This window comes from Neophocaena asiaeorientalis, unplaced genomic scaffold (assembly GCF_003031525.2).
Source record: "Neophocaena asiaeorientalis asiaeorientalis breed wild unplaced genomic scaffold, Neophocaena_asiaeorientalis_V1.1 scaffold242, whole genome shotgun sequence".
NCBI lineage: Eukaryota > Metazoa > Chordata > Mammalia > Artiodactyla > Phocoenidae > Neophocaena > Neophocaena asiaeorientalis.
This window is the reverse complement of record NW_020172451.1, coordinates 1,740,736-1,753,367: the sequence shown is the minus strand read 5'-3', so window position 1 is coordinate 1,753,367 and position 12,632 is coordinate 1,740,736.

The following is a 12,632-nucleotide window of genomic DNA, read 5'->3' as shown; positions in this document are numbered from 1 at the left end:
GGTGAGGCTGTGAGGCCGCCATCCAACATGGTCCCCGCAGAAGGGGGCGGAGCAAAGGAGGACGCGTGGGAGAGGAGGGCCAGGCGGGCAGAGCTACATGCCCTCTGGTCACACTCCTTCCCCCAGAGTGACTCCCAGGTCCAGCTCCACGCAAGGCTGGCTGGGAGACGTGGCTGTCCCGTGCGTCCAGAGGAAGCCGTCTGACCTCGGAGAAGGCGGTGCCGTTTCTCCACCTGCCAGGGAGGAGGGGGAGGCAGGCGTGAAGATGCTGCCCCTGTCCTTCCGTCTGGGAGTCTCCCCTCCTCCATCCCAGGCAGCCCCTCCCCTGCCCCCGGGCTGCTGGGTGTGGGGCTCCCACACCCTGAGCGTGTGTCCCGGGCAGGGACCCCGCTGGCCAGTCTCCAGGGCCTGGTGGAGCTGATGGTGGTGGTCGGGGGTGGGGGGGGGGTGAGGGCAGAACCTTTCTCATGGAATGTTCTGGTTCTGATTGTGCGTGTGTGTGTGTGTAAGTGCATGACTCCTGAGAAGATGGGACGTTTCTATAGGATCGTGTGACAATAACGGGCCTACTCTACCTGCATCTGACTCAGAAAAGTGTCTTCTACACACACATACGTATTCCGCGTTATCTAACATGTGTGCGTATGGAGGGGCGGGTGGGTGTCTTCTACACCCACATACGTATTCCGCGTTCTCTAACATGTGTGCGTATGGAGGGGCGGGTGGGTGTCTTCTACACCCACATACGTATTCCGCGTTCTCTAACATGTGTGCGTATGGAGGGGCGGGTGGGTGTCTTCTACACCCACATACGTATTCCGCGTTCTCTAACATGTGTGCGTATGGAGGGGCGGGTGGGTGTCTTCTACACCCACATACGTATTCCGCGTTCTCTAACATGTGTGCGTATGGAGGGGCGGGTGGGTGTCTTCTACACCCACATACGTATTCCGCGTTCTCTAACATGTGTGCGTATGGAGGGGCGGGTGGGTGTCTTCTACACCCACATACGTATTCCGCGTTCTCTAACATGTGTGCGTATGGAGGGGCGGGTGGGTGTCTTCTACACCCACATACGTATTCCGCGTTCTCTAACATGTGTGCGTATGGAGGGGCGGGTGGGTGTCTTCTACACCCACATACGTATTCCGCGTTCTCTAACATGTGTGCGTATGGAGGGGCGGGTGGGTGTCTTCTACACCCACATACGTATTCCGCGTTCTCTAACATGTGTGCGTATGGAGGGGCGGGTGGGTGTCTTCTACACCCACATACGTATTCCGCGTTCTCTAACATGTGTGCGTATGGAGGGGCGGGTGGGTGTCTTCTACACCCACATACGTATTCCGCGTTCTCTAACATGTGTGCGTATGGAGGGGCGGGTGGGTGTCTTCTACACCCACATACGTATTCCGCGTTCTCTAACATGTGTGCGTATGGAGGGGCGGGTGGGTGTCTTCTACACCCACATACGTATTCCGCGTTCTCTAACATGTGTGCGTATGGAGGGGCGGGTGGGTGTCTTCTACACCCACATACGTATTCCGCGTTCTCTAACATGTGTGCGTATGGAGGGGCGGGTGGGTGTCTTCTACACCCACATACGTATTCCGCGTTCTCTAACATGTGTGCGTATGGAGGGGCGGGTGGGTGTCTTCTACACCCACATACGTATTCCGCGTTCTCTAACATGTGTGCGTATGGAGGGGCGGGTGGGTGTCTTCTACACCCACATACGTATTCCGCGTTCTCTAACATGTGTGCGTATGGAGGGGCGGGTGGGTGTCTTCTACACCCACATACGTATTCCGCGTTCTCTAACATGTGTGCGTATGGAGGGGCGGGTGGGTGTCTTCTACACCCACATACGTATTCCGCGTTCTCTAACATGTGTGCGTATGGAGGGGCGGGTGGGTGTCTTCTACACCCACATACGTATTCCGCGTTCTCTAACATGTGTGCGTATGGAGGGGCGGGTGGGTGTCTTCTACACCCACATACGTATTCCGCGTTCTCTAACATGTGTGCGTATGGAGGGGCGGGTGGGTGTCTTCTACACCCACATACGTATTCCGCGTTCTCTAACATGTGTGCGTATGGAGGGGCGGGTGGGTGTCTTCTACACCCACATACGTATTCCGCGTTCTCTAACATGTGTGCGTATGGAGGGGCGGGTGGGTGTCTTCTACACCCACATACGTATTCCGCGTTCTCTAACATGTGTGCGTATGGAGGGGCGGGTGGGTGTCTTCTACACCCACATACGTATTCCGCGTTCTCTAACATGTGTGCGTATGGAGGGGCGGGTGGGTGTCTTCTACACCCACATACGTATTCCGCGTTCTCTAACATGTGTGCGTATGGAGGGGCGGGTGGGTGTCTTCTACACCCACATACGTATTCCGCGTTCTCTAACATGTGTGCGTATGGAGGGGCGGGTGGGTGTCTTCTACACCCACATACGTATTCCGCGTTCTCTAACATGTGTGCGTATGGAGGGGCGGGTGGGTGTCTTCTACACCCACATACGTATTCCGCGTTCTCTAACATGTGTGCGTATGGAGGGGCGGGTGGGTGTCTTCTACACCCACATACGTATTCCGCGTTCTCTAACATGTGTGCGTATGGAGGGGCGGGTGGGTGTCTTCTACACCCACATACGTATTCCGCGTTCTCTAACATGTGTGCGTATGGAGGGGCGGGTGGGTGTCTTCTACACCCACATACGTATTCCGCGTTCTCTAACATGTGTGCGTATGGAGGGGCGGGTGGGTGTCTTCTACACCCACATACGTATTCCGCGTTCTCTAACATGTGTGCGTATGGAGGGGCGGGTGGGTGTCTTCTACACCCACATACGTATTCCGCGTTCTCTAACATGTGTGCGTATGGAGGGGCGGGTGGGTGTCTTCTACACCCACATACGTATTCCGCGTTCTCTAACATGTGTGCGTATGGAGGGGCGGGTGGGTGTCTTCTACACCCACATACGTATTCCGCGTTCTCTAACATGTGTGCGTATGGAGGGGCGGGTGGGTGTCTTCTACACCCACATACGTATTCCGCGTTCTCTAACATGTGTGCGTATGGAGGGGCGGGTGGGTGTCTTCTACACCCACATACGTATTCCGCGTTCTCTAACATGTGTGCGTATGGAGGGGCGGGTGGGTGTCTTCTACACCCACATACGTATTCCGCGTTCTCTAACATGTGTGCGTATGGAGGGGCGGGTGGGTGTCTTCTACACCCACATACGTATTCCGCGTTCTCTAACATGTGTGCGTATGGAGGGGCGGGTGGGTGTCTTCTACACCCACATACGTATTCCGCGTTATCTAACATGTGTGCGTATGGAGGGGTGGGTGGGTGTAGAAGATACACATTTACGGGTCCGGTGCACTTATAATAAGAGCAGAGAGCACGGGGCCACCTTTGTGTGGAGATGAGCTGTCTGACCTCAGTGCCACCTGGGTGTGTGTACATCTCAGACGTGTATCAGAGACATGCGTGCAAAGGCTGCCCGATTGCACCATGTGTGAGTGCGTGCTGACGCCCGTGCACACACACAATGGGCCACACGTGTGCACACACGCTGCTGGGGAGGGAGGCCCTGCTCGCTGATCCACGCCGTGAGGCCGACCCTGGGCCGGCGGCGTTTTGCAGCATCCGGTGGTGTTCTCTCTTGACGCTCGGCAGAGGCAGCGTCCATAGGTGGGTGCAGCACTGTGTCTGTGTATCCTGCACACCCCTTTGCACGCACACCCGCGCACGGACCTGGGCGCCCCCGGCTCAGGGCAGGCGGCAGCCCAGGCTATGTTGGGACGCACAGAGGAGACTTGTCCGTCCCAGGGCTTCCCTTCCTCGAGCCAGGAAACCGGTGGTTTCCTTTGTTCGCCTGCAAGTTCAGGTCCACGACAGGGGAGCCTGCCCGGCAGCTGCCCTTGTGGTGCCGACGACGTGTCAGCCCAGGGAGCCCCCGGGGACGGCGCGCCCGCCCGCGAACAGATACAGAGCCCGCGTGCGCCAGCGTGACCCGTTGGCGGGGATCCGTGGCCGAGCTTGCCGTGCCCAGCACTTTACTGCAGGAACATGACTCCAGCCTGATTATCCACATGTGACATTTTGAAAACCTGCCGAGGGGTTGTTAACCTTGGGTCTCCATGGCAACAGCGTCCTGCCCTCAGTGACAGCCGCTGCCTGAGTGGGTGAATGTGGCCAGGGGCCCGGGGAGCAGAGCCGGGGGCTTGCTGGTTCTGAGAAGCTCCTCATGCCGGTGTCAGGGCTGGGGAAACAGGACGGGGTGGCAGAGGCTTGGCACCCTCCACTTCCCAAACGGTAGATCATTCGGTGAGTCTTGGGCATGGTGGGCGAGGCCCACGAGGGCAGGCTTGCTGGGGGCAGGGAGCGGAGATGAGGACGGTTACAGCAGCGTCTTTGTGGACGCCCCGTGGTTTCCGGGCAGCACACAGATGTCATTGTCACCTACTGCGTGGCACTTCTGCCTGTGGCCAGCTTTTATATTTACAGGGAGCTAAGAATGGATTTTACAGTCTCTTTTTTTAATTAATTAATTTATTTATTTTTGGCCGCGTTGGGTCTTCTTTGCCGCACGCGGGCTTTCTCTAGTTGTGGCGAGCGGGGGCTACTCTTCGTTGCGGTGCGCGGGCTTCTCATTGTGGTGGCTTCTCTTGTTGCGGAGCGTGGGCTCTAGGAGCGCGGGCTTCAGTAGTTGTGGCACCTGGGCTCAGTAGTTGTGGCTCGCGGGCTCTAGAGCGCAGGCTCAGTAGTTGTGGCGCGTGGGCTTAGTTGCTCCGCGGCATGTGGGATCTTCCCGGACCAGGGCTCGAACCCGTGTCCCCTGCACTGGCAGGTGGATTCTTAACCACTGCGCCACCAGGGAAGTCCAGGTTTTACATTCTTAAAGGGTTATAACCACAACAAAAAAGAAAAATGTGTGAAGCAACAGGGACGGTGTGTGCCCCACACGACCTGACTCCCGGTTTTAGGGTGGCCTCTAGGTGCCGTGGAGACGAGCCACTGGGGTCCGTCCACAAAGACAGGTCCTTCGTGTTTATCTCCTTTTTTATGTCTCTTTTTTTAGTGTATGTTTGGCGAAGTGTGCAGTAGATTTAAATGCTCAGACACGTATAAATACACATTTTGGGGGACACACTCATTTTGGGAAACTGGTCAGATGCCAGTGCCCAGAGGTTCGGAGAGTCCTGGACTGAAGCAGCAGCTCCGATCAGGCCAGGCCGGATTCCACTGAGATAAGCACCCCAGGGCCTCCTGTGACCTGCCAAGTAATTGCTGTTTTCAGACCCTGCTTTCTTGGTTCATAATGACATTTCTCTGTCTCGCGGCGGATGCCGGCTCTATGGTAATGAAGGCGAGGCCTTGGAGAGGTGGCCAGAAAGACCCCAGTGGGCCCCCAAATTGGTTTATTTTCCAGGTAATCAGAGGCAACTAGGCGCCATAATAGGACACGGGCTCTTGTGTAGACTGTGCGCGGTCGGGCCCCCGCGGGACGGGCCTGGCGGGACGAGCGAGGGCGCGTGGCCTCCCTCCAAAGTGGCTGCTACAGTTTCCCAGGCAAGAAAAGCTATTTGATTTCCCTTTGGGCACCTGGTCTGAAACAAAGAGAATTATTATGTTGACTTTTCCTAAAGACAGAGTTGCGTTGGGATGGGTGTAGTTTGTCGATGCAGCTTTTCTCTCCCATCTTCTGCTTTTTTGTCTCGAGCCACCACAGCGTTTATGAAGGATGCGAGCGCATGAGGCAGCAATCAGGAGCGAAGAATAACGAGCATTTTGGGGAGGCGGCACGGCGCGTGGTTCCGTGCCGACTGCCAGGCCGTCTGGGCCTGGGCTCGCCATCCCTGTCGCCGTGACATGGGCAGAGGTTCCCCAGAGCCCTGTCGGTGCCAGTGCTCTTGTAAAGCCCGGGGCACCAGCACCCATGGCCTCAGCAGCCGGCACTGGAGCCCCTCGTCCATGGAGGAGAAGCCTAAAACAAATAAATAAGTATGCGGCAGATACATCCGGCGGCTGCATGGTCCCTTCAGAGAATTGCGACAGTGGAGCTCGATGGTGGCAGGGAAGCTGCAGAGGGAGGGTGGTCCGGGAGGGCCGCTCCCCGTAGGTGACATTTTAGTGAGCGCTGGATGACGAGAAGCCAGGAGTGGTCTTCCACGGGGACGCGGCTAAGTCCTAAACACTCAGTGAGTCCGGGAGCAAGTTCATTGAGAGAGGCAGCTTCCCAGGTCCCAGATCCTGCATCTTCCGGCCAGAAAAACACCCAGACATCAAGCAAAATTCTGGGGCCCTGCACACAGCCCCGCAGAGCACGGGGCATTGGATCTCTGGGTCCCTGTGCACACATCCCAGGAGGGCATGGGCAGGGAGCCCCTGTCACTGTGTAGCCAGGGGTGCGGGCAGGCAGTCCTGGGGCCAAGGGGGCAGGAGAGGGCTTTGGTTTGGTTCCATGGGTGATGGAGCCTCTGGAGGAACACAGTCTGATTCAGCCCACTAAAGGCTCCTGTGGCTGCTGGCAATCGTGGATTGGGGGGTGGGGAGTGGAACGTGGGCCACTGGGGAGGCGGAGGAAACAGGGCAGATGGCGGTGCTTGGGTGGGGGAGAAGGGGGCCCTGCTGGGTCCGTGCCACTTCACCCCAGCCCTGCTCAGGGCAGTGTGATGCCCGTTGGAGCTGAGCCCCAGGAGGTCGTAGCATCTGAGATGTTATGGGTCACAGGTGACAACGAGCTTAAACAGCAAAGGGGCCATTGGCTCCTGGAATGGGGGAGCGTCCGAGTCCAGAGGCAGGCGGGCTGCTGGTACCCCTGCCCCTCTCAGGTGGTTCCCTCGTGGCTCCAACGAGCTTGCCAGACGCAGCCAGAGCTGTGCCTTCCCTCCCAGCACTGGGCCCGGACCTGGGGAGTCTGGGGTGTGTCCTGGCTGGACCAGCGAGGGACACAGACCCAGTCTTGAACCTCGGACTGAGGGTGGGAAATGGAGGATGCTGATGGGCTGAAGATGGTAGGGCCGCCCCCGGGGATGGACCAGCTGCCCTGGACCACGGCTGCCCGGGCAGGGGCATGGCCGCAGCGGGAAACCTATAGACACCAGGAGTGGCTGGGGAGATAGACGCTGCCTGACAGAGTCCCTTTCCTGGGGTGCCCCATGTGGCCTCAAACATGCCCTTTGTTCTTTCCGTGAATCCAAGCCTTGATGTGTTTGCTTTCAGCTCTCTCTCAAGTTACTGTGCTAAAATAATCTCATAATTCACCAATTCCTTCTTTACAAAATGGTGTTATTCAGAGTTTAGTCACTAATGTCTGTGAACACGTGGCCTTGGTTCCAGCTTTGTTCCGACGTTTGGACGAAGATTTGTGGCACTCGGGGTGTGGGTTTGCTCGGTGTTTGCTGTCGGACCATTTTTCATCACCAGTAATAAAAGCAGCCATTTATTAAAGGCCGGCCAGGTAGTGCCGGGCCGGACAGGTGATTTATCTGTGGATGTGAAGCTCTGGTCCTCAGAAGAACCCTGGAAAGCATCTCCCACGGGGAAAGAGGGGCCCAGGGCTGAGGGATCTGCCCAAGGACCCTCAGCCAGGGAGACGCGGGGGCAGTGGTCAGGCCCCAGCGTATGTGGCCCACCTGCAGCCCTTCCCCCGCCGGCGCTTCCTGGGGTGTGTGCACAGGGACGGGGACCCTGCCCGTGCTTCCTGGGGTGTGTGCACAGGGACAGGGACCCTGCCCGTGCTTCCTGGGTGTGTGCAGGGACCCAGGGATCCAGTTACCCTGTGCCTTATGGGTGTATATGCAGAGACCCAGAATTTTGCTTGAGGCCTGTCCCGTCTCTGCCCAGCTGTAAAGTCTGGCGGATTGTCTGGTCCACCTGGTCACGCTTACCTGTCGGCCACAAGGACTGTGGGTGGCCCCCCTCTGTGCTGTGAGACGGAGGGTCCCTGGAGGCGGCCTGTGCTGGGGGCTCAGCTCGCCCCTCGTCTTGGCCCCGGGCTCCGAACCCTTCACAGTGGGGCTCTTGCTCCTAGGGACAAGCGGCCGGCCGGGCCTGCAGCCCTGCAGCTCGGGGCTTGGGGAGCTGCTCCCTGTGCCTTGGGCAGCCTGGTGGGGCCCACAGCCCCGGGTTCACAGGCTGGGAAGCGTCCCCGGCTCAGCCCTGCTTGTTCAGGTTGCCTGAGTGTCCTTCCCGGCCCACTGTCTCCAGCTGTTTCCGGTGGCCTTGGGCGCCACGTGGGCTTCCCGGGGCCTCTGTAACAAAGCACCGCAAACGGGGTGGCTTCAGACAGCAGACATTTGCTGCCCCACCGTCAGAGAAGATGCCAGAAGCCTGAGAGGCAGGGCTGGTTTCCCCGGGGAGGCGTCCGTTCTCTCCCAGCTTCTGGAGGCTCCTTACCTGTGGCTGCATCACTCCAGTGTCTGCCGCCGTCCTCACAGGGCCATCTCTGTCTCTGCGTCTGTCACTGGATCTGGGCCCCAGCCCACTCGGGTAAGGCTTCATCTTCACTAATTGTCTGCAGCAGCCCTGTATCCAAATAAGGACATTTGGGCTCTGGAGGTTCCTGAGGGTCTGGACTTGAACATATCTTTTTTAGGGGATACAGTCCAACCCATAAAGGTAGGCTGACGTCTCTGCACCCCAGTCTCCTCATCCGGCGCCGCCCTTTCTGGTTGTTGAGAGGTGACGTAGGTGCATTTTGGAAGGAGACATCTATTATTTTCAGACAAAGCTGACCCACCCGGTGGTTAGTATCAACCCAGTGTGACCGGGGGACGGTGACTGGGCCCTGCTTCCCATCCCCCCAGGGTGCGGGGTTCCCCTATGAGCAGACCAGGGAAGCAGCTGCTTTCCCAGCAACCCCACTGCCAGGAACTCAGTGGGACCCTGGCCTCAGGGCATGGAGGTAAGCGTGGTCCTGGTGGGTCTGTGATGCTCTGGGCCAGGAGGGGAGAAGGGAGGTCAGGACGGCCTCGGGAGGGGAAAGGGCCTTGAGGGACACGGAGCGGGGAGGCTCGGCCTTGCTCCAGGGAGGGTGGACGTTCCCTTCTTCCAGTCCCTTCCCCTCTAGGAGAGGACAGCCCCACCACGTGGAGCTAGGCTCGCGCGCAAGGGCTGGATAGAGGGGCTGTGGGAACTACGGAGCGGGAGCAGGGAGGGGGCAGAGCCCCACCCTGACCTCTGAGGTGGGGCTGCTGGGAGCGCTGCGTGGACGGCACGTCTCCGTCCTGCTTTGCGGGGCGCACAGGAGTGACCCTGTGCCCGCCACCGTGCATCCCTGCCTGGGGGGCAAGCAGGAGGCGGCGTCCCGGCCCCTCCGCAGACCAGCGCCCGCGAGCCTCGGGTGAGCGCCTCCGCCTCCCAAGCCCAGGCCTGGCGCCCGGCGCCCACCCGTGTCCGCTCTTTCCAGGGAAGCGATCGGGTGGCGTCTGCCTGATGTCGGTCCCTCCTTCGGCTCTGCTGCATGGTAGGAGTTTGAACGGTGTTGACTCTGGTTTTACCAAATAGCAGATTCCGTCAGTCAAGACGCGCACCCTCCCCGGAGCGGGAGGTCGGGCCCGAGTCATTTTTTGCAACAGCATTTGTGGAACGTTAAGACAGAATGTTCATAAAAGGATCATGAAATGTAATCCTGGCTGCGAAGCCGGCCTGAGTGGACGCGAGGTGACCTTTCCAGTTACTCTGGAGGAAGTGTCGCCCAGGAGAGGGGGCGGTGGGGTCTGATGTCTGAGGAGAGCCTTCCTGCCAGGCGAGCCCTGACCTGAGGCCACCCTGCCAGACGCTGCCTCTGCGACTGAGAGATGTCTGGACGGGGACAGAATCTGTGCTACGAACAGGGAGTCTGGCACTCTGACCTCTCTGCCCTTCCCATCGCTGGCCGGCTGTGTTCCTGCCTTCGTAGGGGGACGGTGGCCCCATCTGGGCAGAGCCCCTGACTCTGAGGTCTGGGCCAGGTGGGGTTTACTCAGGCCCTGCCCTCGGTTGGGGGCTAGACTGGCAGGATCTGGGCCAGGAGGGCGGCTTCCCTCCAGGCGTGTCCTGGCTAATGAGACCACGCCCCCGCACCGCCAGGAGAGGTTGGAGTGGCCCCCAGGACTCCAGCCGACCTGGAGCTGCAGGGAAGCGGGGCCGAGTGTCACAGTGGGAGCTGCTCCCTTAGCAACCAGGCAGGGCTCACCTGAGATGCCAGGACCTGACACTTGAGGGGGCTGGGATCCGGCCAGCTGTGGCCTGTGGACACTGGGAGGCCCCGCCCAGGTGGCCCACACCAGGGGGCATCCGACTGGTGGCGTGGCCAGTGAGGGGGAGTCTCCTACAGGAAGGGCTCCCCGTGGGTCCCGAGACGTGCCTAGCACCTCCGGGTCCCCGACTTTCCCCAGAACTCCCGGCCCCGGCCCCGACAGCTGCTTCCGTGCTTCGCCCTGGGGGACCCGTCAGGGCTGGTGGGTACCCCCCGCACCCCCGCCCCCTCTTCTGGAGGGTTTGCCGGGGACTCCCTCGGCCCTCAGTGGAGGTGACATCTGCGCGGGCAGTGTTGTTTCATTAACATACGCAGACCTCTGCGCCGAGCGCTGCTGTGGGCTTTGCTCGAATGGGCGGCGGCGCCAGGGGTGAGGGTGCATTCGGCGTGCATTGCGTTAGCATCATACCAGCTCCCCCCGGGCTGCAGAGAGCGGACCCAGCTGTGCTTCCGTGGCCGCATCTCTACCCGCTTTCCTTAGAGCTCCGACTTGCACTAAGCCCCCGCGTGGAGGATTTGCCACGTCCGTGTGCGTCCCACACTTTGGGTTGTCGTGTGCCTTGTGCAGATGAGAAGGCCCGTGGCCCCGTCACCCCTCCGGGCCTTGGGGAGACCTGCGTGTCCAAAGCCCTGAGTTCCCGCTTTTATGGCCACCAGGGCGTCATCGAGCAGCCCAGACGGGGCGAGTGTGGGGTCTCAGGTTGAAATCCAGGTGAGAGAGAGCTCTGGGGGTGTCCGGGAGGAGGTCAGGCACAGAGCTGATAGCCCAAACCTCCCCCCACCCTCCACCCCGGCCCTAAAGGGTAATCCGCGGAGTGAACGGGATGGAGGTTAGAGGCTCACTTTCAACTGGCAAGAGCCGCCCCGAGAGTGACATCTCCTCTGAGCGGGTGCAGCCCACCCAGCCCCCAGCGGGTCAGACGGCAGAGAAGAGGCTCCCAGAAGCGATGACTCGCCACCTCCAGACTTATTCCTGTACACTTGGGTTCCACAAGAGTTTTCAAGTCCTAAGGATCTGTTATGTTTCCGGATGTGCCATCCTTTCTCTCTCCACCCTCGTCCCCGCCTTTCCATCTGCGCGCTGACCCCCATCACCCTACACACAGCCGCAGCCATGGCCGCGGCCAGCACGTTGCTGAAGGCCTCTGGGTTTCAGGGTTCTCAGGGATCGTACTCTCGGTCCCCCCCTGCCCTCCTGCGCAAGCGTCCTGGCAGCCCTGCCTCGGGGCCTGCAAGTTCCTCCCTGACGCACTGCGGTTTATCCTCACTGGTGTTACTCCGCGACTAGAGTGGGATACCCAAGAGGACAGCAACCCTGAGGCCCTGAGGCCCAGTTGTCAGCCAGTAGCCAGTGCACAGTAGGTGCTCAATGCACGTTTGTGGCGTTCCAGGGCTCAGCTAGCCCAGGCCGTGCCTCTCAGTCTCTGGAGCCAGCTTGGGCATCACGGATGCCTTTGTGCTGACGCTGGCAGAGGATCAGGGGTTCACCGTCTCCCCTGCTCCCCAGAGGTCTCTCGGAGACACAGGGCCGACACCCAGAACTGATCACGCTCTGGAACCAGGGGGGCTGCTAGGGACGCAGGTGGCCAGGCAGGTAGCTGTGCAGAGAGCTGCCACCGGGCGAGGAGATCTGGCCGGGCCTGCAGAGGAGCGGGGGGAGCTGCAGGGACCAGAGCCCCACCCAGGCTGCTGTGCTGGCCCCGAAAGAGCCCAGAGCACCATCCTTGCTGCCCGTCCCTGTGAGAGGCGCTTTGTCCCGGGATGCCACCCCAAATCCGGCCGGGCCGAGGCCCACAGTGTCTGCTGAACGGGGGCCGTGAGTGGGTGCCCCGTGTCACGTGTTGGATTGCGGGTGGGTGGCTCCTGGTCTGTGGGCCAGCGGGTCCTACCCTAGGGAGCCGTTCCGGAGGCTCCTGGAAGCCCGGCCAATGTGAGGGTGGGGAGAGCAGTGCCACCCTGGGGCACCAGGGCAGACCTGGGCCCTCCGTCAGTTCTTGGAGCAGCTCAGGTGGGCACCTGGAGGAGCCAGGGCTGCAGGCGCAGCAGGCAGGGAGGAGGGCTGGCCCGGGCCGCCGGGCGCGGACTGTCCCCCATGGGCCGGTGGGCCGGGCTCCCTCCTGCCTCTCCCCGCTCTGTCCTCAGCACTTCCTCTGCACCTCTGTATCCTCTACTCAGCCCTCCGTCCTTGGTCCTCACTGACAGCCCCTCTGCTCAGCGTCAGGGAGCTTTCTTTCCTCATTTTGTGCTCACCTGTCCCAGGTTGTGGGTGCTCCAGTCAGGCGTGCAAAGTGGTTCACTCACAAACCCTTGTCGTGCACATGGACAGCCCCTGGAGACCCCTCTGCACCCACCGCCCGCCCTCGGAGCT